Source organism: Heptranchias perlo, chromosome 8, assembly GCF_035084215.1.
Source record: "Heptranchias perlo isolate sHepPer1 chromosome 8, sHepPer1.hap1, whole genome shotgun sequence".
In the NCBI taxonomy this organism is placed as follows: domain Eukaryota; kingdom Metazoa; phylum Chordata; class Chondrichthyes; order Hexanchiformes; family Hexanchidae; genus Heptranchias; species Heptranchias perlo.
The window spans coordinates 3,138,156-3,164,291 of record NC_090332.1 but is presented as its reverse complement, the minus strand read 5'-3'; the positions used below and the strand labels follow the sequence as shown (position 1 = coordinate 3,164,291).

The window sequence follows — 26,136 nt, the reverse complement described above, 5'->3', positions numbered from 1 at the left end:
TGCGCAGCTGGTTAATAAAAAAAAGGAAATAAATACTTTGGTAATCGATCAACTCACAATAAAATTGTCCAGTTTAAAAACAGAACATCGGTCACTTTGTGTCTTTAAACCATAGAACCAAAGAGGTTTACAGCACAGAACGAGGCCAACTGGCCCATCATGTTTGTGCCGGCTCTTTGCTCGAGCAATCTGAAACTCTCTCCCCATAGTCCTGCATCAATCCCCAAACTAATCCCACTGTCCCGCTCTCTCCCCATAGCCCTGCATCAATCCCCAAACTAATCCCACTGTCCCGCTCTCTCCCCATAGCCCTGTATCAATCCCCAAACTAATCCCACTGCCCCGCTCTCTCCCCATAGCCCTGTATCAATCCCCAAACTAATCCCATTGTCCCGCTCTCTCCCCATAGCCCTGTATCAATCCCCAAACTAATCCCACTCCCCCACTCCCTCCCCATAGCCCTGTATCATTCCCAAACTAATCCCACTGCCCCACTCTCTCCCCATAGCCCTGTATCATTCCCAAACTAATCCCACTGCCCCACTCTCTCCCAATAGCCCTGTATCTTCCTCTGCTTCAAATATTTATCCAGTTGTCCCTTAAAAGATGCAATAGTCTCATCCTCAACCCCTCTCTATGGCAAAGCATTCCATGCTCCAACAACCCTCTGTGTAAAAAAACTCTCTTCTACCTCAGTTAACTCATTATCTCTTAATGATAATCCCTAGTCACTGACTCACCAACCAAAGGAATGAAGTCTTTCCCTATTCACTCCATCTATACCCTTCCTTATTTTAAAAGATCTCTATTAAATCTCCTCTTAGCCTTCTCTGCCTCAGTGGAAATTGTCCCAGTGTCTCAAGTATCTCCTAAAGAACTATAGTTTCCCATTCCTGGCATCATCCTGGTGAATCTCCGCTGTACACCTTCTATGGCTTCAATGTCCTTTCTATAAAGGGTGCCCAAAACTGTACACAACACCCTGTGCCCAAACCGATCAGTACTTCTTTACTCTTGTATTTTATAAAACCGAACATGCTGTTGGCTTTTTAAAAAAAAATCGTTTTTATCTACTTGTACTTTCAGGGAATTATGCATTTGGACCCCTAGGTCTCTCTGCCCACCTCACCCTTCAGTGCCTTTCCATTGAATGTGGACTCCCATTCCTTGTTTTTCTTCCTCAAGTGTATTACCTCACACTTATTCACATTAAGTTGCATCTTCCACCTTTCTGCCCATTCTGCTAACTTGCTTACATCTCCCTGAGGTCTCTTACACTCCTCCTGGCTGTTTGCCCAAACCTGCTACCTTGGTGTCGTCAGCAAACTTCCTATGCCCAAGTCCAGATCATCTATTGATACCGAGAAGAAATGTGGACTCAGCATTGGCCCCTTGGGTTCAAACAACACCTATTTATCCTAACTCAGTTTCCTGTCCATCAACCAATTTTCTATCGATGCTGCTACATTTCCTCTTATAGAACACCTTCTGAAAATCCATATACACAGCACTCAATGCATCCCGTTATCTATTCAGTCACGTCTTCAAAAAACTATTAAATTTGTAAAACACAGCTTGCATTTAACAAGCTCATGCTGGCCGTCCTTGATTAACCCATGTATTTCTACACACTCACTCATTTAGTCTCTAATTACGGATTCTAAGAGTTTGCCCACAATTGACGTCAGACTAACTGGTGTATTGTTATCGGTTTACCCATCTCTCCCTTCTGAAACACTACATTATTACAATCTTTGCGACGAGAGCTCGTTATGATGCACAATCATGATCAAAGGTTTCTCTACTCCCTGTTTAGAACAAAATCAAACACACTTTATATAATTTCACTACAAATACAAAGAGAGAGCACCTCTTCCCCTGATCATTTTTACAATGCAGATGCTCATTTTGATGTGTGTGATTGAGATTTAGTAGGCAGGCAGTGTACTCAGTGGTATCACCAAGTCCCACATCATCAACATCTTGTTGGGGGAGTGGAGGGGGGGGGGGGTCACCATTGACCAGAAGCTTAACTGGACCAGTAATATCAACACCGTGGCTACAGAAGCAGGGCAGAGGCTGGGTAGTCTAGGAATCACCCCCTGACCCCTCAAAGCCATGTACAAGTGTCAAGTCAGGAGTGTGACTGGCCCACTTGCCTGGACGAATGCAGCTCCAACAACACTCAAGAAGCTCAACGCTGTCCAGGACAAACCAGTCCACTTGGCCAGTGCCTCTGCCAATGAACTCAATATCCACCCCTTCCACCAATGGTGCACTGTGGCCGCAGTAGGTAGCATTTACAGCAGCTCACCCAGCGGACTTAAAACAGCACCTCCCAGCCCCAAGACCTGTACCCCCAAGAAGGACGAGAGCAGCATCATTGCCTCCAAGTTCCCCTCCAAGTCACACACCATCCTAACTTGGACATATATCGCTGTTCCTTCATCATCACTGGGTCCATAGCCTGGAATTTCTTACCCAACACCATTGGAGGGAGTACCACCTCCACAAGGACTGCAGAACTTCCAGGGCAACTAGGGATGGGCAATAAATGTTGACCTTGCCAGCATCCCCCATATCCTGGCAACAAATCACTCAAAGACTCCCAGCAATGGCACTTTGAAACATGGAGGTGAGAGAGGACCTTTCCTTGAGGGAATAATTTTGCCTCGATTTGCCTCTTCTTTCCACTCTGTGGACTCCACCTTGGTGCCCTCACCATGCCGGTTGAGGACAGAATTGGGATCGTTCTGTGATGATCTCCACAGTGGGATAGTTTGGCCATACTCACTATCAAGGCTCACACTTGCCAGGATAAGTTATGTGTTGCGATACGTGATCAGTTATTGCTTGGACTGTTAACTCGGTGAGTGGTGGACTTATAATGGGTATTAAGATATGAGCAATTAGAAAACATGATGCATGATATCTTAAAGCAGCAATTTCACCTGACATTCCTGTACACATGTCTTTTACCTGCTCTGCTCCTCTCCCTCCTTTCCTTTGATACATTCCACCAGGTCGTTTGTCTGCATTTCTCTCTCAGTTCTGGCAAAGGATCGCCACCCGAAAGGTTAACCTGTCTCTTCTCTTTTCAGACACTTCTGCATCTGCTCTATTTTCAGACCCTCCTCTCCTTATATCACCTCTGTTGCTGTCGCCATGGGACTGCTCTGATTGGTCAGGTTGGCATGCCTGTTGCTGAGTGACGTGTTTGTTTTTTTTGGTAACGTGTGGAAAAGCGAAAAACAAAAGTCGGGAGGCGGTGTCCCGCACACTCGTGTACAGAACACAAACAAGTCTATAAACACGCACATAGTTGTGCAACTCAACAACACTGCCTGTGCAATAAGGATTATTCCCCAAAGGGGAACAAATTCAACTGACACAAACACAGCTGGAAGTGGAAAAGTTATAAAGCTCATGTCCCAAAAATAGCATACTGAGACACAACTCTAGCTCCAAACAAGATCTGTTTTACTGGCTGCTCAGGTCAATTCACCATGCTTGTGTCAAACATCCCAGATTTATTGTTCCTCAAATTGGCCTTGGGTTTTTTTATCTGTTTTTTTGCCTCTCCCGGGAGGTCACATGGCTTCTGGGTGGGGTGGGGAGTGTATGTATCGTGATGCACGAAGCATAACAGTTATGTGGGACAGGCTGGATGGACCAGAAGGTCTTTTCTGTCCGTCTTTGTCCGTATGTTCGTCAAAGGGCTACTTCAGTGAGGGGTGCAGAATGGGAGTAACTGCTCTTCATCGCTACTCGTTGACCCCCCCAACTGTGAGTACGTACAACTAGTCCTTGATCCCTTCATGGTCAAATAGCTGGCTGATGTCCACTGTCCAGGCTCAAGTGTTTAGAACGGCCACTATGGTGAGGGGGCCAGACGGCCTCCTGTGCCCATGGAGCTGTGCCCCTACGGGGAGGAAGGGTAGAAAATTGGCGAGAAAAAGATAGAGAAAGAGAGTCTGCGGATATAAGTACAAATTGAGACAACCTCCATGGTTGTCCATTAGGGAGATCCCGAGCAATTTGACATAACAACTTGAGCCTCTGCTGTATTTTTCCACAAACAGCTCCATCATTCAAATCAAAACATGTTTGGCAGAGCGTTCTGTCACTCCTTACACACTGCAAGGGGTTTACGGCGATATCACCAACTGTTCCCTCCTTCAGCTCCGAAGACTCATCCGTTTATTTGGTGTTAAGAATATGCAGCTGTCAGTGAAGTACTGATGGGACAACACGGAGTTGGGAGCGCAATGCAAGTAGACTTCAGAAGGTTTATCTGTCTATCCATGTATTATGTACGTATAAATGCTCTGTCTGTCTGTCACACTCAAGTGTCACCCATGCAAATTTCTGTGCCACTCTTAAAAAAATGTATAAAAGGGGAGAGGAAAATTTTTTTCAGTTTAACCTCGAATTGACCTGAATCCAATCGGGCTTTAATTGATCTCAGGAAGGCACAGCAAATACAATCTAATTGACGGCAGGGGTCACATTTGAACAAAAGGTATGTGAAGGAAAAACTAGTTTGACCTCTAACATGTGAGGAACTGGTAAGAGCTCATAGCCCACAACTAACAGCTAGGAGTGTCAGAGGGGACTGAGACATCGAAGGGGGTTTAGACGAGCTAGGAGTGTCTCGCATGGCCCGTACTGCGGGGATATTGTACAGGATGATTCCCACCGCGGTGTTAGTTTGCCTTTGAGGTGAGTGTCACGCTACACGTTACCCCACCAGCGAACAAATGTTATCTGTTTTTAATATAACAGGTCAATTGCTGTCTTTTCCTTCCGGATGTTTCTATATTTCTGCCTCTCTCGCTCTGTTTTTTTAATTGGCATCTCCACATCATCTGTTTTTTTAGTTCTGGCCGTTTGTATATTCGGTGGCCCTGTAGGTAACACCTATCTGTCTGAACACTTTGTTTGCCTTGGCAACGGGCAGTTGAAAAGACTATCTGTAATCACCAGGCATTGTTCTGTGATTTATAAATGCGATAGGTTCGAGGATTTCATTTCCACATTCACCTGAGGAAGGAGGAAGCATCCGAAAGCTTGTGGATTTTAAAATAAAATTGTTGGACTATAACTTGGTGTTGTAAAATTGTTTACATTTGAGGTGAGTGGCAGTGATGGACAATGTAGTTGAGGAGGGGTGGGATGTAAATAGATGCTCTTGGTGTCAGCTGTGGCTCAGTGGGTAGCCCTCCTGTCTCAGATTCAGAAGGTTGCAGGTTCAAGTCCCACTCTGGAGACTTGAGCACAAAATCCAGGCTGACACTTCCAGTGGAGTGCTGAACTGTCGGAGGTGCCGTCTTTTGGACGAGACGTTAAACCGAGGATCCGTCTGCCCTCTCAGGAAGACGTAAAAGATCCCATGGCAGTACTTCCACGAAGAGCAGGGGGGTTCTCCCCAGTGTCCTGGCCCAAAATTTACCCCTCAACCAACATCACTAAAGCAGATCATCTGGTCATTATCTCATTGCTGTTTGTTTTGGGGGAAAAGCTTACAGAGATTAATATAAATGGAAATATTGTAATAGATAAAGAAATGGAACCGGAGCCTGACAAATCCCCAGGCCCAGACAGGGTAGTAAAGGAAATGGATGAGGAAATTGGAGCTGCATTAGTTCTAATCTTGCAAAGTTTGCTGGATTCAGGGCTAGAACCAGAGGATTAGAAGGCACATTTATTCGTGAAAGAAAGGAAGAGACAAATTAAGTAATTGAAAGCAGTGAGTTTAATGTCACTAGTGGGAAATTGCCAGAGTCCATTATCAGATACAAAGTGAGGACTTGGAAACGTGTCAGCTGATTAGGGAGAATCCGCATGGATTTGCAAATGGTAGGACAGGTCTAACAAGCCGATTAGAGTTTTATTGAGGGGTTGGATTGAGGAGGATCAATGGATATCAGATGCATGGGTTTTCATAAAGCATTTGAGAAGGTTCTGAACAGGAGACTGCTAACTAAACGTAGGGTGCATGGAATTGGAGAAAGCTTTGTAGGGCAAATAGGAAATTGACTGCGTGGTAGAAGATAGAGAATTGAGCAAAAGGGGACATGCTTGGATTGGTGAGCTAGTTGCCAGGTAAGCTGCAGCCCCCAGGCATCAGAGTTGAGGTGCCAGCTTTTGATTGTACAAAGAGCCAGCATCGGCATGATGGTCCGAAAGGCCTCCTCCTGTGCTTTACTTACCATGATATAAATGATCTAAATTTATGAATAAAGGGGAATAGATCCAAATTTGCAGATCATTTTAATCTGGGAGGTATAGTGAGTGCTGAAGAAGAAAGCAGAAAATTGCAATAGGACAAAGATAGATTTACCGAGAGGACAAAATTATGGCAAATACAATTTAAGGTAAGGGTTAGTAGATAGGGTTCTTTGGACATTAGATAGGACTACAATGTAAATGGGGAAGCACTGGGGAGGGAAACAGATGAGCAAAGGGATTTAAGGGTCCAGTACGCAAGTCACTGAAATCTAACTTGCCGCTATAGATAAGTGATCAAGAAGGCTATTGGAATGCTGGGCTTCATCAAGAGAGATATAGGAAATAAAAGCAAGCATGGACTCCTGAAATTAAAGAGACCACTGCTCAGGCCTCATTTTGGGCACCACACCTTAGGAAGGATATCCAGGCCTTGGAGAATGCCCATCTGTGATTCACCAGACTGAACACCTGGGATGACATGGCTGAGCTATGATGAGAGACTGGGCAAACGTAGATTATATTCCCTGGAGATGAGGAGGTTAAGAGGTGATCTGACTGAGGTATTGAAAATTGTGAAAGGGAATTGATAGGGTAGATAGGTAATGGATCCAAAACAAGGGAGTTTCGTCTTATAGTTCAAGATAAGCCAGTTAAAGTTGAATCCCAGGGAAAATTTCTTCACACAAAGAGTGATGAGCACATGGAACACATGATAAATGTTTGCAACAATTTGCCTGGTAGGTTCGCAGACATTAGGGACACTAAAAAAGCAGTTAGATGCCAAGAGAGTTAGGGTACCAGAGGGATGAGTTTCAATGGGACAAATGGTCCTTTTTCAAAAAATAATTCTTGGTCTGTGGGCATCCTGGCAAGGCTGGCATTTACTGCCCATCCCTAATTGCCCTGAGATGGTGATGGTGAGCCTTCTTCTTGAGCCACTGGTAGCGAGTTTGATACAACTGATTAGCCTGTTAGACAACTTCAGAGGGCAGTTAAGAGTCAACCACGTTGGTGTGGGACTGCAGTCACATTTAGGCCAGACTGGGTAAGGACGGCAGGTTTCCTTCCCTAAAGGACATTAGTGAACCCGTTGCTTTTTTTCTTTTACAACAATCCAACAACTTCATGGTCACATTTACAGATATCAGTTTTTCATTCCCAGATTGTTTAAACTGCAATGTTGGGTTTTGAATTAACATTCTCTGGGCTACTAGTCCAGTAACATGACCACTGCATCACCGTACCCAGTAAATGTGTTTGTGGAGATTTCCCTTTTGGCATTCAAGTACTGTACCACTCTAGGCCCTGGGCAGATAATGTAGACCGGCATTTCAGTATGACCCGCTATAGGTGTGCTGTAAGGTCAAAGGTTCCGTCTTTCAGGAGAGATGTTAAACCGAGCTTTCTTTGCCTGCTCAGATAGATGTTAAAGATCTCACGGCAATATGTAAAGACGAGCGGGGAGTTCACCTAGTGTCTCAGCTAATATTCCTCCCCCAACCAACATCATCAAAAGACAGATTAACTGACCATAGATGCTCTTTGTGGAATCCTACTGTGTACAAATATGGCTGCCAGTGGCTCCAACTGCCTAGCAACACGACTGCGCTTCAGAGTGATTCAAAATTAATCGCCTTGGGACATTTCTGAGAGAGGCACAATATGAATGCAAGTCCCTTTGTTTCCCTTCTATCAACATTGCGATCGTGTTCCATTAGAATGTCACCAGGAACAGGCACGATGGGTCGAATGGCCTCCTTCTGTGCTGTATCATTCAATGATTCTACGAAAGCCCTGAACAGAGAAGATCGTCACAAGAGTCTTATGCAATATCTCTTCGTATAGCGCCTCAGAGCAGGGGAGTTCTCCCCGGTGTCCTGGCCAATATTTATCCCTCAACCAACACCGAAAAACTGAAGATCTGGCCATTATTACATTGCTGTTTGTGGGATCTTGCTGTGCACAAACTGGCTGCCGCGTTTTCCTACATTACAACAGTGACTACACTTCAAAAAAGTACTTCAATGGCTGTAAGGCACTTTGGGGTGTCCTGAGGTCGTGAAAGGCGCTATATAAATGCAAGCTCTTTCTTTTCTTTTGGAGGAATACTTACCCCACGCAGTTTGGGGTTAACAATAGACAGCAACAAGCATGGTATCGCTGAGGGAACTCTCTGTTTGTGGAGAGAAATAACTGTGGTCGAGGAAAACTAAACATTTGAGGGGGGGGGGGGGCAAAAATGTGAAAACTCCTACGGTCCGGAAAGTAAACGCAGCTGGGAAGATCTTTACGCCAAAATCAATAAACCTCCTCGTAAAACCTGATATTGTTTCTGCTGAACTGGGTAACAACTTGAATCACTGAGCTGCTCTGACTATATTTGCCAGAAGGAAGCATTCGAGGGAACACCAAGCCATTCCGATTTTGTGCAGCCGTGATCGTTTTGGGGGCTAAAGGTTTCTTGCCGCCTATTGGTAGTGTTTATTGCGGGATCGCACGGTCTCAGACGTCGATTTTCCGCTCATCAAACGTGTCAGAACTTTCAGTCCTCTATTGCTGCCATTTTCTATTGGGAGTCAATAAAAAGGAACAATCCGGCAGCATCGGAACGCACGGGCTGAAGAAAGACCATCATCCGTGGTCACTCATTCCACAGACCACGTACAATCCAGACTGCCACTCCGTAACATCGCCCGTCTCCGCCCCTGCCTCAGCCCATCTGCTGCTGAAACCCTCATGTCACCTTTGCTGTCCTAGTTGTCCAGATTCAACTATTCCAATGCTCTCCTGGCCGGCCTCCCGTTTTTCACCCGCCTTAAACTTCAGCTCATCTGAAACTCCCGTATCCTAACTCGCACCAAGTCCCGTTCACCCTGTGCTCGCTGACCTACATTGGCTCCCGGTCCACCAACACTTCGAATTTAAAATTCTCATCCTTGTCTTCAAATCCCTCCATGCCCTCCACCAATTCTGGCCTCTTGCGCATCCCTGATTTCCTTCACCCCTCCATTGGCGGCCATGCCTTCAGCTGTCTAGTCCCTAACCTATGGAATTCCCTCCCTAAACCACTCTGCCTCTCTCTCCTCCTCTAAGACGTTCCTTAAAACCTACCTCTCTGACCAATCTTTTGATCACCTTTCTTAATATCTCCTTATGTGGGTCGGTGACAAATTTTGTTTGTTAACGCTCCTATGGATCGCCTTGGAACGTTTTACTATGTTAAAGACGCTACATAAATGTAAGTTGTTGTTGCCACGGACTCTACCCCACCCATTTCATTAATTGAGGAAAAGTTCTCTAACGATTTTACCTGCCATCAGGGGAAACCCCAGACTATCTAAGTCTACACTCCACGTTATCGGTACGTCTCCGATTGGTTTCCATCCGTGCTGTGACAGTTTCAACGTCCCAGGAGCCATCATGTAGCACACAACATTTGATCATCTCTGGGACTCCCCCATCTAACCTTTCACGGGTTGAAATCACCTTGTTTTTAAAAAAAAATTAATTCTCAGGATGTGGGCAAGGCCGGCATTCATTGCCCATCCCTAGTTGCCCTTGAGAAGGTGGTGGTGGGCCTTCTTCTTGAACCGCTGTCCGTGTGGTGAAGGTTCTCCCACAGTGCTGTTTGGGAGGGAGTTCTAGGATTTTGACCTAGTGACGATGAAGGAACGGCCAATATATGTCCAAGTCAGGATGGTGTGTGACTTGGAGGGGAACATGGAGGTGATGGTGCTCCCATGCACCTGCTGCCCTTGTCCTTCTAGGTGGTGGAGGTGGTGGGTTTGGGAGGTGCTGTAGAAGAAGCCATGGCGAGTTGCTGCAGTGCATCCTGTGGATAGTGCATCCTGTAGATAGCACGCACTGCAGCCACGGTGCACCAGTGGTGGAGGGCTATTTGTAGTAAATGTGTCTGTGTTTAATTCTTCTTTGCACCCAGGATGTGCCAGTAAAGGTGACATTTATTGCCCAAACGCTATTTGCCTTGAGAAGGTGACGTTAAGTCTTCTTCTTAAACTGCTGTGTAGTGATTGTTAACACAACTGAGTGTCTTGCTTGGCCACATGAGAGGAGCAATAAGAGTCAGCAAGGTAGTGTGGGACTTGAGTCATGTGCAGGCCAGACTAGTTAGGGGTGGTAAGCTCCCTTTGCTGAAGGAAATAAGTGAACCAGTTGGGTTTTTGTGACAATCTGACAGCTTTCAATGGTCAATTTTATTTGGGACCAGCCCAGATTTGTTGAATTTAGTTTCTCTACATGCTGTGGCAGGTCTTGAACTTGTAACCTTTGGGGTGCTAGTGCAGTAAATGGAGAGAAGGACCCATGTCAAATTATCGGTCTAATGTCTTTTGTTAAAGTAGTAGATGGAGGGATTTCAAACTCGCATATTAACTTGCTTTTTTTAAGTACGATCACACAGACTGACTTCAATCCCCATATCTCATTGCCAATCACATTTACATCTTGGTCTTTTTAAAGGTGCCAAAACAACTACTTTAGCTCAGAAGCTATTCTGCACAAATACAACTTAATGGAACAAAGTGACCAACATGGAAATACATGAAAATATTTTCTTATAAAACACTGGGTACCTATGAGCTTACGAGTGATGGTGCTTTTTACTTTGAACATCCATGGGGCCGGTCAGAAATACCAACCAGCAGCATATAAGGTGATAGAATCATAGAATCTTACAGCACAGGAGGAGGCCATTTGGCCCATCGTGCCTGTGCTGGCTCTTTGAAAGAGCTATCCAATTAGTCCCACTGCCCCGCTCTTTCCCCATAGCCCTGGAAATTTTCTCCCCTTCAAGTATTTATCCAACTCCCTTTTGAAAGTTACTATTGAATCTGCTTCCACCGCCCTTTCAGGCAGCGCATTCCAGATCATCACAACTAACTACATGAAAAATGGGGAAAGTGGTAAAACTTCTTTTGTTTGGGGAAAGGATGAACCGTTCACCATATTCATAATGATCTGACAAATCAGTGATCAAACGACAAGTTCCACCTCAATTTTCATTGTCTGTTTACCACAAAACATTTTTACATTAAGTGCCTCATTACATCTCTAAACCATAGAGGTTCACAGCACAGAAGGAGGCCAGACGTGATAATGACCAGATAATTTGTTCTTTTAGTGATGTTGGTTGAGGGATAAATATTGGCCAGGACACTGGGGAGAACTCCCCTGCTCTTCTTCGAATAGTGGCTGTGGGATCTTTTACGTCCACCTGAGAGGGGCAGACGGGGCCTCGGTTTAACGTCTCACCTGAAAGACGACACCTCCGACAGTGCAGCACTCCCTCAGTACTGCAATGAAATGTCAGCCTGGGCTATGTGCTCAAGTCTCTGGAGTGGGTCTTGAACAACCTTCTGCTCAGAGGCGAAAGTGCTACCTGCTGAGCCTTGACTGACACATTTAAGAGATGATGTGGAGATGCCGGTGATGGACTGGGGTTGACAATTGTAAACAATTTTACAACACCAAGTTATAGTCCAGCAATTTTATTTTAAATTCACAAGCTTTCGGAGGCTTCCTCCTTCGTCAGGTGAACGATGTGAAGGAGGAAGCCTCCAAAAGCTTGTGAATTTAAAATAAAATTGCTGGACTATAACTTGGTGTTGTAAAATTGTTTACAATTGTCAACATTTAAGAGAGGGAGAAGAGATGGGAGAGAAGGAACAGAAACAGACTGGAGAGAAAAGGATTGAAAGGAGAGGGAAAGCGGGAGAGTGAGAGGAGAAGGAAAGAAGGAGTAAAGACAGGTGGGAGAGAGCATGAGAGGAGAGTGATAGACGAGAGTGAGGAGAGAGAGAGAGGCAGAGAAGAGCAAGGAGGAAACAGAAATTAAAGATCAAAAGGTGAAAGAGAGAACAAGAAAATTAGCAAGAGAGAGAGAGAGAAAGAAAATGCCTTTTCAAAAATGATCCTTGCAAATCTTTTGGGAATTTCTTTTTCTGATCCAATGAGTTTATGTAACAAAACACAGGGAAATCATTAACAGCTGGCAGCAGCTGTGCTCAATGAGTGCACTGAATCCACTTTTTGTCATTTTTTAACACTCATATACTGACACATCTGCTCCTCCCTCAGGGGCTGTCAGTTGTTTGAAATTCCTGCATTCTTCACAGCCATTACTGAACCAGTCAACAGGACGATCATGGGCATGTCGTCCCTGCTATTACTAAAGGCAGTCTATCTTCATTGCACAGAACTCTCCCGGAGAGTTCAAGACCTTTAAATACCATACATCACCCTCATTCTCTTCTTTCTTCTCCCTGGCCCCTAATTGGCATTTCAACTTGAGCTGTGCTTCATGCAGCTAACGCCTCAGCATCTCCCTTTTCACTCTCCCATCTCCCTGCTCTGCCACTCTGTTTCTCTTCCCTCTCACTCTCCTCCTCTCACTGTCTGTCTCTCCTCCTCATTCCTTTTCTTTCACTCCCTTTTTCTCTCTTCCTCCTCTGTCTATTTCTCTTCCCTCTCCTCTCACTCTGTCTGTCTCTCCCTCTCTCATTCCCTTTCTCTTCCCCTCGCTCCCTTTTGCCTCCCTCTCTCTCCGTCTGCTTTCCTTCCTCTCTTTTCTTACTCCCTCCCTCACACTCCCCATGTCTGTCGAACTCTCCTCTCTCTATCTCACCTTCCTCTCTTTTCCCACACCCCCTTTCTCTATTTCCTCTGTCTTTTTATCTTCCCTTTCTCACTCTACCTCTCTCTGTCTTTCTTCACTATCTCACTTCCTTTCTCTTTGCCTTGGTCACTTTTGCCAATCACCTCCCTCACTCCCTTTTTTCTCTCTCACTATCTCTCTTCTCACTACTCTCCTTTTCTCTCTTTCAGTAAAGTTCTTCCAAATATTTGTTTTAAATTTGCTTTTCACGAATTAATTTTAGGTTTTCTGGCTCTATAAGCCTGGGATACCAATGATATTTTGCGTTAATCTTACCAACATCATTTAATGTTTTATTTACCTCTATGAGGTCCCCCCTTAACCTCTCTCTCTGCCTAGACTGCAAGTCAAGCTCCTGTGACATCTCCTCAATACCTCCTCATTCAGCAAGTGTCTCCCGCATCATCACACTTTGGAGTTTCATTTCAAAAGCAAAATACTGCGGATGCTGGAAATCTGAAATAAAAACAGAAAATGCCGGAGAAGCTCAGCGAATGAGGCAGCGTCTGTGGAGAAAGAAACAGAGTTAACGTTTCAGGTCGAAGACCTTTCGTCAGAACTGGAAGACGTTAAAGAGCCGGGGGAAAGTGGCGGGGGAGCAAAAGGGAAGGTCTGTGATAGGGTAGAAATCAGATGTTGAGTCCGGAATTGATTCCAATAACTTCAGATCATAACCACTGCTCCCATTTTTTCGGTCAGCCGGTGCTGGTAATGGTTCTGCTGCTGCCATTTACAGCCACTCCTGATCAATCTTTTGTTTCCTCACCTGTCCCATTCCCACCTTCCTCGCCTTGCACCATCATCCCTTTTGTCATTTAATCATTTCTACCCTCTACCCTATCACAGACCTTCCCTTTTGTTATTTCCTCCTCCCCCCAACTTTCCCTGGCTCTTTAACTTCTTCCAGTTCTGACGAAAGGTCTTCGACCTGAAACATTAACTCTGTTTCTTTCTCCACAGATGCTGCCTCACTCGCTGAGCTTCTCCAGCATTTTCTGTTTTGATTGAAGTTTCATTTCCTCTGTTAATGAACTGCATAATGAACCCTTGTACATCCCTCCCCCTTCGCCCCACCACTGCTGGTAGAGTCTTCAGCCACCTGGGCCCTGCTCCGTTGAATTACCTCCCTAAACCCCTCTGCCTCTTCACCTCTCTCCTCCTTGAAAAAAGCTCCTTAGAACCCATCTCCTTGACCAAGCTTTTGGTCACACCTCCAATTCTCTCCTTTCTTGTCTTGCCATCTTTTTCCCCGATGTGGAGATGCCGGTGATGGACTGGGGTGGACAAATGTAAGGAATCTTACAACACCAGGTTATAGTCCAACAGTTTTATTTGAAAATCACAAGCTTTCGGACCTGACGAAGGAGGTAATCTCCGAAAGCTTGTGATTTTCAAATAAAACTGTTGGACTATAACCTGGTGTTGTAAGATTCCTTATCTTTTTCCCCCATCGGCCTTCGGTAAAGCAACTTGGGATGGGCTATTTTTTACATTAAAGGTGCAAGCTGTTGATGCGGACGCTCTCTGTGTGCTCTGTTAACACGGCTGTCAACCCTTTAACAAGATAAACAGATCGACAACTTTAATTAATACAGCGCACAAGGGATTTCATGCGAGCACATTAAGCCTCTCCTTGGTAGAGGAAATTAATTAGGTCTACAGACAATTAAGAAATGGTTGGGCGGATGGTTCGTTACAAAGACTGCCCCTTTAAATTCTTGAGTTGAGTTGAGTTCGCGAAGGCTGCAATGGGGTAAAGGGCAGTCGTGTTTTTTTTTACACAATGAAACATATTCCACTTGCCTCTCTTCAGTAGATTCGATGGTCTCCACCGTGGTCTCCATTTTAGTCTCTTCTGTCGGCCTTCCTGCCCTCTCCTCTCTTTCTTCTTTCCTGGCAGAGAGGCTGGAAAGAGGGGAAACACTTAATTTCATCCAGGTAAAGGCGAGGTTGATGCAAAGGACAACACATTTGTTGGGGTTACCGTTCCCTCCTTTATCCCCAGCCCAGGCTACTCATGACTACCGATCTTCATTTTTTCTTTATTAATTGAGAAGGAAAGGCCCATCGAGCAGGACAACGAGGAGGGTGACAGGAGTAGGGGAGAAGATGAGTTACAACAAAAACAGCAACAACAACTGCATGCATTTATATAGCGCCATTAATGTGGAACAAAATGCCCCGAGGTGCTTCACAGAGGTGTAAGGAAAAACATGGACGCCGAGCCAAAGGAGGAGATATTTAGGTGGGATGTTCAAAAACTTGGCCATAGAGGTGGCTTTTGAGAAGGTTCTTTGAGGAGGGAGAGCGGATGGAGGAGCAGGAGAGGTTTGTGGAAGAATTCCAGAGCATGGGGCCTAGACGGCTGAAGGCAGAGCCACCAATGGTGGGGCGAAGGGAGGGGCCTTGCAGAAGGGGCCAGAGTCAAAGTTCAGGTACAGATCAGCCATGATCTAATTAAATGACAGAACAGGCTCGAGGGGCTGAATGTCCTGCTCCTGTTTCCTATGAATTCCTATTAAAATCTACCACTTTAACCAAGCTTTTGGTCACCTGTCAGAATATCTCTTTATGTGGATATTTGGACACTAAGGGAATCAAGGGATATGGGGATAGGGCGGGAAAGTGGAGTTGAGGTTGAAGATCAGCCACGATCTTATCGAATGGCGGAGCAGACTCGAGGGGCCGTATGGCCCACTCCTGCTCCTATTTCTTATGTTTCTTCTATGGCTCGGTGTCAAATTTTGTCTGATTACGCTCCTGTGAAGCACCTTGGGACATTAAAGGCGCTATATAAATGCAAGTTGTTGTTTGCTCGATTTTTGTCATGGGGACCTGACGGTGACATAGACTCATTAAAGCACCCAGGACAGGGAGCTCCACGACTAACACTGATTGCTGGTTGTCGACAGCAAATTAAGAATAATACAGCGGTGTTTTTCTGTAACAATTAAAACACTAATTTCAGGCTCTTCTAATTACTTGTTTCCATGTGAAGGCAGCAGATACCTCTGGGATTCAACACCATCTCTGTAATGTGAGGAGGGGCCCAGTTATCTCTGTAATGTGAGGAGGGGCCCAGTTATCTCTGTAATGTGTGAGGAGGGGCCCAGTTATCTCTGTAATGTGTGAGGAGGGGCCCAGTTATCTCTGTAATGTGAGGAGGGGTCCAGTTATCTCTGTAATGTGTGAGGAGGGGCCCAGTTATCTCTGTAATGTGTGAGGAGGGGCCCAGTTATCTCTGTAATGTGAGGAGGGGTCCAGTTATCTCTGTAATGTGTGAGGAGGGGCCCAGTTATCTCTGTAATGTGTGAGGAGGGGTCCAGTTATCTCTGTAATGTGAGGAGGGGCCCAGTTATCTCTGTAATGTGAGGAGGGGCCCAGTTATCTCTGTAATGTGAGGAGGGGCCCAGTTATCTCAGTAATGTGTGAGGAGGGGCCCAGTTATCTCAGTAATGTGAGGAGGGGCCCAGTTATCTCTGTAATGTGTGAGGAGGGGCCCAGTTATCTCAGTAATGTGAGGAGGGGCCCAGTTATCTCTGTAATGTGTGAGGAGGGGCCCAGTTATCTCAGTAATGTGAGGAGGGGCCCAGTTATCTCTGTAACATTTGAGGAGGGGCCCAGTTATCTCTGTAATGTGTGAGGAGGGGCCCAGTTATCTCTGTAATGTGTGAGGAGGGGTCCAGTTATCTCTGTAATGTGAGGAGGGGCCCAGTTATCTCTGTAACATTTGAGGAGGGGCCCAGTTATCTCTGTAGTGTGTGAGGAGGGGTCCAGTTATCTCTGTAATGTGAGGAGGGGTCCAGTTATCTCTGTAACATTTGAGGAGGGGCCCAGTTATCTCTGTAATGTGTGAGGAGGGGTCCAGTTATCTCTGTAATGTGAGGAGGGGCCCAGTTATCTCTGTAACATTTGAGGAGGGGCCCAGTTATCTCTGTAACGTTTGAGGAGGGGCCCAGTTATCTCTGTAACGTTTGAGGAGGGGCCCAGTTATCTCTGTAACGTTTGAGGAGGGGCTCAGGAATGCCAGACCATTGCACTTCCTGTGCTTATAAGATCAGTTTTGAATTGTTGAAAAACCATTGCTAATTCATGCTCATTAGGGTCGGCAACTTGTTGTCAGAGGAATCAGCTGAGGTTTGAGCACTTCCGCAATAGCTAACGGGAGCAGGGAAGCTGCCAATTATAAATGAGAGCCCTGTAAGCGAGAGTTTATTTTTAATGAGTCCAGGATAGAACGTACAGGGGTTCTGGTTGGTGTGGGGAGAACTCCCCTGCTCTTCTTCAAGAATAGTGCCATGGGATCTTTTACGTCCACCTGAGGGAGGCAGACAGGGGCCTCGGTTTAATGTCTCATCAGAAAGACGGCACCTCCGACAGTGCAGCACTCCCTCAGTACTGGCACCGGGAGTGGTCGGCCTGGATTATGGGCTCAAGTCTCCGGAGTGGGAATTGAACCCACGACCTTCTGACTCAGAGACGAGAGTGCTGCCCACTGAACCACGGCCGATACCTGAATAGAAAAGTAAACTCCCAGACACTGCTGCAAACAACCCAGGAGAAAACAGCACCACTTTCTGATTGTAACGTGGGTGACTGTGTGAAAAGCCGTATAGCCCAGTGGTGAGGGATAGAAAACTAGAGCCTGGTCATCAGTTGTTTCCAAGCCTTTATTCACAGAGACCCCCTCCTCTTACACATCGTGCACCCACTGGACAAGCTCCCTCTTATAAATGGATGCGAGAGTTCCCAATTGATACGCTCCACCTGAATACAATTAACACTGATTGATATAAAGCACATGGATACGATTAACAGACTGTGACGTTAGCAGCACCTGAACTGCAAAAATAAATTTGGCACAAACTCCATGCTCGCTGCATGTTTCCAGTCGGCGTCGCAACAACATTGAACAAACAGAAGGGCCGCGACAAGACCAGAATCAGCATGCACTGCGGCCCTGCTGCAGGCGCAATCTAACTGGCAAATGGATAGGGCTGTTTCCGGAGCGCAGAGGATTGTGGGTGATTCAGCCGCCATTATTGACCGATTGCTGCGATGGGCCAATGTGGGCAGTTGGAGGCCATGCGGGGAAAGCCCTTCCCAGAATACATCCAACCCAAGTTGGCAACCCTACCCCCCCCCCCGCCCCCCCCCCGCCCCCCTCCCCCCCACCAGGCTTGTGGCATCCCTGACCTCCCTCTGTCTTTTCATTCCTCCCACGATCCCAAACTTAGTGTCAGCTGCCCACCATTTCTTGCTTCACCTCTTCTTCTAACCTACTCTTTTTCAACCTCGCTGCTATCCTGCACTATCGGCTCCTCAATGAAAAGAAAATAGGATTTTTTGAGCCAACCGTAAAATGATTCACGGTCATCGGAGTTTCATGTGCTCTTTGCCCCAGATCCAACACTGATCTCAACATTCTAATCACCTTTCTTGTTTGGCTGGTTGCCATCAAACTCTCTATTTGTTTTTCTTTTTAGGTGAACTGCTGCCAGCGACTTCATTGATCGGCAACTGCCTATTTTTTGATCCAGAGGTTGGAGAAATCCTAATCATTGGCACAATCTCGATGGATGGAGCACCCGAGATTCAAACTGGGTAAAAATTTGTATGGTCAGAGCACTCAAGACGCTGTAAGTGGCATCTTTGAAACTGCCGTTAACGCTAACGGTTAGCGCTTTTTTGGCCGATATAAATGACTGCCCATCTTAAACACGGATGTTTTAAGTGGTGGGGACCGTACCACAGTGGGCAGCAAGTTTTTATTCTCCCCACTGTGCTAGAGTGTAAGAGCAAAGCACCATGAAATTACATAGAATTACCTAGAATCTACAGCACAGAAACAGGCCATTCGGCCCGACTGGTCCATGCCGGCGTTTATGCTCCACACGAGCCTCCTCCCTCCCTACTTCATTCTACCAGTAAAGGCAAATATTCGTATTACCACTCGAGCGTTAGTGAGTCGGTCCCGCTGTGCACCTGAGAGAGTAACGCACAGTTTTTGAGTTGGGTGGACCTACCATGAGCAGCTGCAGCAACAGCACCAGCAGAAGCAGCAGGTGTTTGGTCTCTGATTGAGTGCTGCTTGTGGATCGGTGACGTCTCCTTCGTTTCCTGGTTCCGCCCTCTTCCCCATTTCTGCTCGTTCGGATCCCATACGCTGAAAGAAGGGGGAAAAAATAATAAGGTTCCACTTGAAAGTTGTAACCAGATATTTGCCCCGGTGAGGGGGTCGGTTGGGTTAAAGCAACTGACCTTTCACCTCTGTGACCTGTTGTAGTTGGGGTTAACGCGCTGACCCTTCAACGGCGTAAGCTGGTGCAATTGGGTTAGCACGTTGACCTTTTACCTCTGTCACCTAATGTAACTGGGGTATCAAACTGACATTTCACCTCTGTAACCTGGTCTGATTGGGTTAGTACCCTGACCTTTCATCTCTGTGACCTGCTGCAGTTCAATGAACACATTGACCTTTCAACCCCCTGACCTTGGACTGAATCCAACCCTGAAGGCTAAGGTAAAAGTCTCTTCCTTTTATTGGGTGAAATAAATTCACGGCTGTCTCAGCTCTGTTCTCAGTGGATGAGCGCCCACAGCATCAAACTGCTCTCAACTTAGCACCAATTGGCATTAAAACTAGCAGCGTCAGTCGAAAAGGTGCAAAACCTCCCAGAGGATCGCATGATGCTGATTCATGGTGCAAAAATCAGGAGGGAGGAGGTAATTGGGAGGGAGAATGTCTGGAGGAGGGAGGGGATCGGGGGGTGGGGGAAGGAAGGGGATTGGGAATGAAGGGGATCGGGAAGCGAGACATGTTAAGTGTTTCTTGCACTTGAGTCATTGTTTCTCTCAGATGCTAGGTTGGTTGGTAGTGAACAGCTTGATTGGTTACTTTCCAACATGGCAGGGCCAGAATAACATACCAATTCACAGCATGCTGCAAGAGCCATTTCGAGGGTGACATTCTCTTGAAGTAACCCGTCTCTCTAAGCCACGTGAAACAGTACACAGAGAAAACCTAGAAATTACGCACAATTTTGTCACATCAATCAACATATGTGTCAAAGTCACAGGATGCCATGACAGATTTCCACTTCCTTCCTCTTTTAGCTCCTCCCCCCACCGCCCCCCCCTCCCACAGGCCATTTTAGAAATGTTTAGCATGTAAATAACCTGCTGCTGTCCACTGCTTTCATATTTCTTCAGGAATCCTCACTGGTCCTGCTACCGTCATCAAGCCCTAAATACCCCCTCTCTTACCAGCCCCCATTACTTCCAACTCCAGTCCCTTACTCCCATCAAAGAGTTGTAGCCCACCATTTCCAATCCCTGTTTACTCCTAGCTGCAACCCTGTAAGCGACAGCCCCGCCCTCCTGTCCCATCCCAGCCTGATCCTCATTTCCACTTTCTCTCTCACCAACACCTCTTCCATCCCCTCCTGGCTCATCTTCATCCAGAGCAAGGAAAAACCATTGGTCCCATCAAGTCATTCAAACCAGAGTCCGTGCTGGATTATTCCATCATGGGGTCCTCTCCTCCACCACTGCCTTAGGTTCTTTCCTTAAAACCTCCCAGAGAAAAATCAAACAATGCAATTAATATCTCAGTAACCCACAACACCCCCTTCTCAAAAGATATTGTTCCAGCTCCTTAATAAAGGTATCAATTGAGTCTAATTCAATGATCTTCACTGGGAGTTTGTTCCATTATCATTCTGGGGAAACATTTTTTCCACTATCCCCTCAATCTTCTTTTCTCCAGCGAAAGTACGTTCAATTGTTTGAGCCTTTCTCTCGTTACCCAAGGCCTGGAATTATTCTGGCCGCTCTTCTTTGAACTCGCTTTAATGCATCTATACTGTTTTTGAGTACGGTGACCAAAATTTGTCCTCATGCTCCACACCTGGCCTCACTATTTATCTGTACAACGTGGGTATAACCGGTTCTGACTTGCAGTCCAAAGCCCTCCAGATGTATCCCAAATATTAATTTGTCATATTGACGACCATCTCACATAGAATCATAGAAAGGTTACAGCTCAGAAGGAGGCCATTCGGCCCATCGAGTCCATGCCGGCTCTATGCAAGAGCAATCCAGCTAGTCCCACTCCCCCGCCCTATCCCCATAGCCCTGCAAATATTTTCCTTTCAAGTACTTAACCATTCCCTTTTGAAGGCCATGATTGAATCTGCCTCCACCACCCCCTCGGGCAGTGCATTCCAGATCCTAACCACTCGCTGTGTAAAAAAGTTTTTCCTCATGTCACCTTTGGTTCTTTTGCCAATCACCTTAAATCTATGTCCTCTGGTTCTTGACCCTTCCGCCAATGGGAACACATGGACCAGATGTTTTTAAGATGTGATCAATGATTACTCCTACATCCTTTTCTTTCTCAATTTATATAGAATTTACCGCACAGAAACAGGCCGTTCAACCCAACAGGTCTATGCCAGTGTTTATGCTCCACACGAGCCTCCTCCCTCCCTAATTCATCTAATTCTATCAGCATATCCTTCTATTCCTTTCTCCCTCGTGTTTATCTAGTATCCCCTTAAATGCATCTATGCTATTCCCTCAACCATTGCATGTGGCAGCGAGTTCCACATTCTAACCACTCGCTGGGTGAAGAAGTTTCTCCTGAATTCCCTACTGGATTTATTGGTGACTATCTTATATTTATGGCCCCTAGTTTTGGGAGGAACTTCTGCCAATAAATCTCAAAATAGGGCCCCATTTGTGCTATAGGTATGTCTATACTTACCTCTTTTGATATGTATTATTCTACATTTAATCCACTTTAAAATCTAACTGCCAGATCTCAGATCATCTACATAATTGGTCCAAGTGTCTCTGAAGACAATCTTCCTTCCACTCACCACTTGCCCACATAGCTTCATGTCATCAGTGAGTTTAATACCCCTATTACTGACACTCGGTTCCATATCATTCACAAATAATGGGAATAAAATATCTCTCTGGTCTCCCAGTAATTACTTTTTCCCAAGCAGAGCATTTTCTATTTATCATCATCCTCTGTCTTCTGTTGCTCATCCAATTCTCTATCCATTTAGTTGTCTATTACATGCGCCGTAATCTTTTCACATGAGGAACTTTGTTGAATACCTCTTGAAATCTAAGTCAACTACATTGACTGGATTATCCCCATCCACTACCTTAATTACCTCCTCAAATAATCCCAGACATGACTTATTACTTTTAAAATCTGGTCCCTATGATATTTGTTCTCTTTAAATGCTCATTTATAGCATCGCCCATGCATTTTTCTCTCTATGGATGTTTGGCCTTTAATTATCAGGATCGTGACTGGAATAGGGTGAGTACTGGGGACTACATCTGCCAACCACCAATCCTCAGGTACCACTCTAGTATTTACAGAGCTCCGCGCATACAATGCTCCAGAATATCTATATAATTAAAACTTTGCAGCTAGCAAGTGTCCATAGGGCACAAAGTGCCTTTAAGACAGAAAGGCCTGCCACTTTCTCGGGGGGCCTGGGCCTCAGCCTGGGCCTTGCTTAATGCTCCCTTTCCAGAGCTTGGACTCTTTAGCTGGACCTTTCACATTGTTTGCCTCCCCATTATTTCTTGGCTCTCTGTGACCTCCATTCCACCTCTCCTTTACCTTCTTCTCCTCCTCTTCCTATCCTTCCTCTAACTCTCCTCCTCCCCCACACCTCCTCTCTCTCTCTCTTTCTTCTCACCTCTCCTCCCACCTCTCACCCCCCACACCAAGGCAGATGGCCCTTTCAACTCCAAAATCCAGTTTAAGTTGTCATTTCAAGATGAGATCTACTGACCTGGAAGACAGAAATTGACAGACCATGCTACAATGGTCGTGTGGTTGACCCCGGACGTTTACAGTTATCTGGGATTTGCCTATTTAGACCGTTTCCTCTCAGGCGCAGTGACCTTAAAGTGACAGGACAGGTCAGCGGCTCAACATCACAACCCCGCTTCTGATCTCAGACCGCCTGCGAGCAACGCCATGGGTGAGCAGCTAACGTTACCAAGTAACACACATGAGGTAAATGAAGGTGATATTAGTAAAACAGGAAATAGCGAAACGGCCGGCCGCCCGTTTTACATTCCGCCCGATTTTCTTTTCCAATGAGGTTAAACAAGCGGCCAGTCGACTCTTACCTCAAAAAATCAATTTCACCCCCCAATGTGTTTATGAAGATTCCTCCTGGACAGTATTTCTAACGAAGAGCTTTTAGAAGGCGTTCCCAATTTCTCTAGAAACACCAAACAATGCAAAGCCACGCGATCTCATGAATGAGGGCGTTTTTGTAATAAACTGGATAGCCCGGTGGTGAGGGATAGATAGAATACTGGAGCCTGGTCTTCAGTTGCTTCCAAGCCTCTATTCACAGAGCTCCACATTACCCACTGTGCACCCCCTAGATCAGCTCGCATATAAATGGATACAAGAGAGTCCTCAATTAGGAACAGGAGGAGGCCATTCAGCCCCTCGTGCCCGCTCCGCCATTTGATAAGATCACGGTTGATCTGTGATCGAACTCCATATACCCGCCTTTGGCCCATATCCCTTATTTGATACCCACCACCTGAATACAATTAACACTAATTGATATAAATCACATGGATACAATTAACACTTTGATGAGGTGAATAGGGAAAATCGATCTCAAGCGATTCGGTAACTAGTGAGCATCAATTTCAGATCATCACCGAAAGACAAATGGAGAATTTTGTTTTATTACTATACAGAGCATTGTTTGGACAAGGAATGCCCCAACTCTGGTCAAAGCAGAACCTATAATAGCTTTTGAAAGGGAAAGTGGATAAATATCTGGAAAAGAAAAATTGAAAAGGGTGTAGGGAAAGGGCAGGGGAATAGGAAGTGGACAGCTCTGTTAAAGAGATGCCACAGGCACAATGGGCCGAATGGTTTCCTTCTCTGCCAAAGAATTAATTGACTCTCTGATGTCCCAAAGGAATTCTTTTCTGCTTGTCACTGGTTACAGCACTGCTGCATATAACACTCTGTGTGGTCCCTGGGTGTTATTGTGTATAATCCCCTCCGAGTCACACGCCATCCTGACTTGGATAAATATTGCCTGTTCCTTCATCGTCGCTGGGTCAGAATCCTGGAACTCCCTCCCTAACAGCACTGTGGGAGAACCTTCACCACACGGACTGCAGCGGTTCAAGAAGGCGGCTCACCACCACCTTCTCAAGGGCAATTAGGGATGGGCAATAAATGCCGGCCTCGCCAGCGACGCCCACATCCCAAGAATGATTTTTAAAAAGTATTTTAAAACGGCTGGTACCTTTAAAACATTTTCACTCAGGTTTTCCACAGCATCTCTAAGATACTCTTTCAGGGTAAACGTTTACTTTAGGTTCGCCTCTGATCAACCCTTCTTTCATAGACAGTTTTGTAATTCTCTGCTTTGTGTGTGTGGCCCTGATTTAACAGGTTTTCGATTACACTCACAACAGGATTAGGAGGGTCACTCTGCTCCTTTAAGAAGGAGACGCTGTTGGGATCCATCAAATATCAGATTTCTGTGAAGCTCCTTTTCTTTCGTTTTATCTATTTCGGTCAACTTGAGAAACTGTTTTTGTTTGAACAGTGAGTATTGATTTCACTTTCAGAGGAGCTGGAATGGAGAAGTTACTAAACATGACAGTGTGAGGGAGTTGGATTAAAATTCAAGGCTGCAGGTGTTTATTCACAGATTTCATCATTATATCTCTGCTGATTTTAATCCAGCTCCCCCACAGTCTGACTCAGTAACCCCTCTCCCCCTAATGCCCTGTGTCACTGACTGTATCTCTACTGATATTAATCCCCCTCCCTCACACTGTCACTCAGTAACCCCTCTCCCCCAGCGCCCTGTGTTACTGACTGTATCTCTACTGATGTTAATCCATCTCCCACACACTGTCACTCAGTAACCCCTCTCCCCCAGCGCCCTGTGTTACTGACTGTATCTCTACTGATGTTAATCCAGCTCCTTCACACTGTCTCTCAGTAACCCCTCTCCCCCCAGTGCCCTGTGTCACTGACTGTATCTCTACTGATATTAATCCCCCTCCCTCAAACTGTCACTCAGTAACCCCTCTCCCCCCATCGCCCTGTGTCACTGACTGTATCTCTACTGATATTAATCCCCCTCCCTCACACTGTCACTCAGTAACCCCTCTCCCCCCAGCGCCCTGTGTCACTGACTGTATCTCTACTGATATTAATCCCCCTCCCTCACACTGTCACTCAGTAACCCCTATCCCCCCAGTGCCCTGTGTTACTGACCGTATCTCTACTGATATTAATCCCCCTCCCTCGCACTGTCACTCAGTAACCCCTCTCCCCCAGCGCCCTGTGTTACTGACTGTATCTCTACTGATGTTAATCCAGCTCCCTCACACTGTCACTCAGTAACCCCTCTCCCCCCAGCGCCCTGTGTCACTGACTGTATCTCTACTGATGTTAATCCCTCTCCCTCACACTGTCACTCAGTAACCCCTCTCCCCCAGCGCCCTGTGTTACTGACTGTATCTCTACTGATGTTAATCCCTCTCCCTCACACTGTCACTCAGTAACCCCTCTCCCCCCAGCGCCCTGTGTTACTGACTATCTCTACTGATGTTAATCCCTCTCCCTCACACTGTCACTCAGTAACCCCTCTCCCCCCAGCGCCCTGTGTCACTGACTGTATCTCTACTGATGTTAATCCCTCTCCCTCACACTGTCACTCAGTAACCCCTCCCCCCCAGCGCCCTGTGTTACTGACTGTATCTCTACTGATGTTAATCCATCTCCCTCACACTGTCACTCAGTAACCCCTCTCCCCCCAGCGCCCTGTGTTACTGACTGTATCTCTACTGATGTTAATCCATCTCCCTCACACTATCATTCAGTAACCCCTCTCAGCCCCTTGGGCCTGTTCAGTCATTCAATTAGATCATGGCTGATCTGTACCTCAACCCCATTTACCTGTCATTTTTCCATATCCCTCGATACCCTCACCCAACAAAAATCTATCGCTCTCAGTCTTGAAAGCTCCAATTGTCGCCCAGCATCCACAGCCTTTTAGGGGGAGAGAGTTGCAGATTTCCACCATCTTATGTGTAAAAAAGTGCTTCCCGATTTCACTCTTAAAATGGCCTTGTACTGACTTTAAGATTGTGTCCCCTTGTTTCTGGATTCCCCCATCAGAGGAAATAGTATCTCCGAC

The 26,136-nt window shown here is 46.0% G+C and overlaps 1 long non-coding RNA gene across 1 annotated transcript in view; it reads right to left on the bottom strand.

The window, feature by feature from the left end:
• Positions 1–14,713: 14,713 nt before the first annotated feature.
• The window catches only part of LOC137324117 (uncharacterized), a 35,261-nt gene continuing 23,838 nt past the window's right edge, over positions 14,714–26,136 (bottom strand). The window contains exons 2-3 of the long non-coding RNA XR_010963498.1: positions 18,931–19,070; positions 14,714–14,809 (exon numbers count right to left, since the gene is read on the bottom strand). This is a non-coding gene — a long non-coding RNA (uncharacterized lncRNA). The remainder of the gene's footprint in view (positions 14,810–18,930; positions 19,071–26,136) is intronic.